The sequence below is a fragment of the Mizuhopecten yessoensis genome, unplaced genomic scaffold (genome assembly GCF_002113885.1).
Source record: "Mizuhopecten yessoensis strain PY_sf001 unplaced genomic scaffold, ASM211388v2 scaffold4483, whole genome shotgun sequence".
Taxonomy (NCBI): domain Eukaryota; kingdom Metazoa; phylum Mollusca; class Bivalvia; order Pectinida; family Pectinidae; genus Mizuhopecten; species Mizuhopecten yessoensis.
The window spans coordinates 112,137-115,050 of record NW_018405569.1 but is presented as its reverse complement, the minus strand read 5'-3'; the positions used below and the strand labels follow the sequence as shown (position 1 = coordinate 115,050).

General features: G+C 37.8%; 1 protein-coding gene across 1 annotated transcript in view; it reads right to left on the bottom strand.

The window, feature by feature from the left end:
* LOC110449092 overlaps positions 1 to 2,914 on the bottom strand; it is a 23,845-nt gene that overhangs the window by 13,530 nt on the left and 7,401 nt on the right. The window lies entirely within an intron of this gene.

Below are 2,914 nucleotides of genomic sequence, written 5' to 3'. Positions count from 1 at the left end.
ATGGAGAAACAAGTGAACGCTATTGCCAAATCCTGTTACTACCAGATCAGGAACATCGGCTGTATTCGGCAGTTTCTAACTGCAGATGCATGCAAGATTTTGGTGCATTAACCTATTACCTCTCGGTTAGATTATGGTAACGCCCTGCTCTGTGGTATATCTGACAAACTAACAAGTCGTCTGCAGAGGGTCCAGAACACTGCAGCACGGCTAGTTACTCGTACTCGAAAGAGAGAGCACATCACACCTGCGCTTTATTCGTTGCACTGGTTACCTGTACGATACAGGCCGCAGTACAAAATTCTGGTATACACATACAAGGCAATGAATGGAACAGCTCCTCAGTACCTACAGGAGCTTGTTACCCTGTATCAGCCGTCAAGATCACTGCGGTCGGAGTCAGAATCTTTGTGTGTCCCAAATCTCGTACTGTGACCTACGGAATCAAATGCTTTGGGAGGTTTTCGGCTACGATGTGAGTAGCTTACCATCTGCTATTAGGAAGTCAAATACCCTAGCCAAGTTCAAGAGGGACATAAAAACTCACCTCTTCACGTCTGCTTTTTAGAATCTTTGCAAAGACGTCATGTAAATGTGCACATTGCTTGTTAAATGTATGACAGTGACTGCAAGCCTTTGTTGTTTGTTTTCACAATTATCACCATTACTATTATCCATATGTTGTAAACCGCCTTAAGAGTTATTTTACAAATTATATAGGGCGCTATATAAATGTTGTATATTATCATTATTATTATTATTGCAAGCTAACCGGTAATAAGATTTATATATATATATATTTTAAATGCCGCCGTGACTATTCTCCATAATTATGTTTATTGAAGATTTAAAAGAAACTGTGGTTAGGTATACATGTAGCAAACACTAGTGAAAGCAAGTTTTTTTTTTTTTTTTTTTTTATAAAAGCAATGGATAAAGTCTTAAGAGTAATCAGCCCAACAGAACTCAAAATATAAGTAGTGCATTTTATAAACTGATTCTCTATTCATATAGTAACAGTGATAGAGACCTAACACCCGGGCCTGGAAAGTTATCCCAAGCAGGCACTTTCTTTGAGGAAGCACTGTATAAAGTCAAGAGTGTAATGAGCCCAAGAGAAATCAAGATATTGTGCATTAGTGCATTAAACAGATTTTCTATTTATAGTGACCCATTGATCTTTGACCACTGGACCTGAAAAGTTATCCCAAGCAGGCACGTTCTTCCAGGAAGGACTAGATAAAATCTGAGTGTAATCAGTCCAACAGAATTCGAAATACTGTGCACAAACTGATGTTCTTTTTATAGTAAGTGACCTTGACCTTTGATATCAAAGGCTGAAAAGCTATCCAAAAAGGTTAAGCAAACATTTTAATACACTGCATAAAGTCCATGTATGTACACACACAAGGTTCTACACTTAAAGTTGATAAGTTGACTTCAATATTCATATGTTTTTTCTGTATGTTATTACCATCTCCATAACATATTGGATGAAGTTGCTAAGTGTTTAAATTGAATCAGTTGATGATTTTCTATGTATAAAGTTTGACCAAAATCCGTGAAAGAATGAAGCTGCTAAGTGTTTACATTGAATCGAGACGGGACGGGATGATTTTCTATAAATAGCAAATGTGACCTTGGATCCCTGAAATACAAAGATGTCCGAAGTATACCCAAACTTGACCTTTGTATAAAGTTTGACCAAAATCTGTTAATGAATGAAGTTGCGAAGTGTTTACATTGAATCGAGATGCGACATGACGCAACGGGACAGGACGGGATGCCGGGCAGCCAAAGCTCACTTGTCCTTGGCAGGTGAGCTAAAAACAGATAGAAGGACAGACGGAAAATCTGATTACTAAAGATGTGCAGGGGTCCTAACAACAAATTGTGTAATTGAATTGGAGAATCCCCCTTGTGGACCCCACTACTCCCCCTAGGGAGCCAGAGTATTATGAGAGAGAGACTCTCTCTTAAACGGCATTCAGTCTTCTTAACCAAGTAATGCCCAGACCATTGGTTTGAAAACATCATCAAGCCATACAGAAGGACTTCAAAGGATGTACTGTATCAGGTGATTTATGTCCTCGCAACAGCCAGGGTCATATGAGGACGGGTGTCACCTATAGAAGAAAGCTGCAATTCGAAGGAAGTGCATGTGTTGACGGAGCAAATACAGTTACTTATAAGAATTTCCTATGTGCAAAGGGCTATAACTCCAGAAAAACTAGAACATGGACACTGGATTCTAACTCAAACTGTAATCCATTATACATGTATATACTGTACTAAGTTGCAAATAATATGGAAAACAGTTAATTATGAGAATTTACTATGTGCAAAAGTGCCATAACTCCAGTCGAAAATGGAATGTTAATACATGGTTCAAACTCTGTAATCTATTATGATAAAGCCACAAACAAAGTTTCAAATTGATATGGCAAGCGGTAGCGAAATAAGTCCAAACAAAAGTTTATTTTGATAATTTCTTATGTGTGAAGGGCCATAACTCCAGCAAAAAAAGGAATGTTTACACGGGGTTTGAACTCAAACTGTAATCCATTATGACAAAGCCACATATTAGGTAACAAATTGATGTTGCAAGTGGTAGCGAAAAAAAGTCTGGGAAAACATTAATTATGGGATTTCTTATGTGCGAAGGGCCATAACTCCAGCAACAAATGAAATATTGACACAGGGTTTGGACTCTAACTGTAATCCATTATGATAAAACCGCATACTAAGTGGCAAGTGGCAACGAACAAAGTATGGCAAACAGTTAATTATGAGAACTTCCAATGTGTGAAGGGCCATACATGTAACTCCAGCAAAAAAATAAAATATCAGCACGTGATTCAAACTTAATCTGTAATCTATTATGATTAAGCCACATACAAAGTTGCAAATTGCT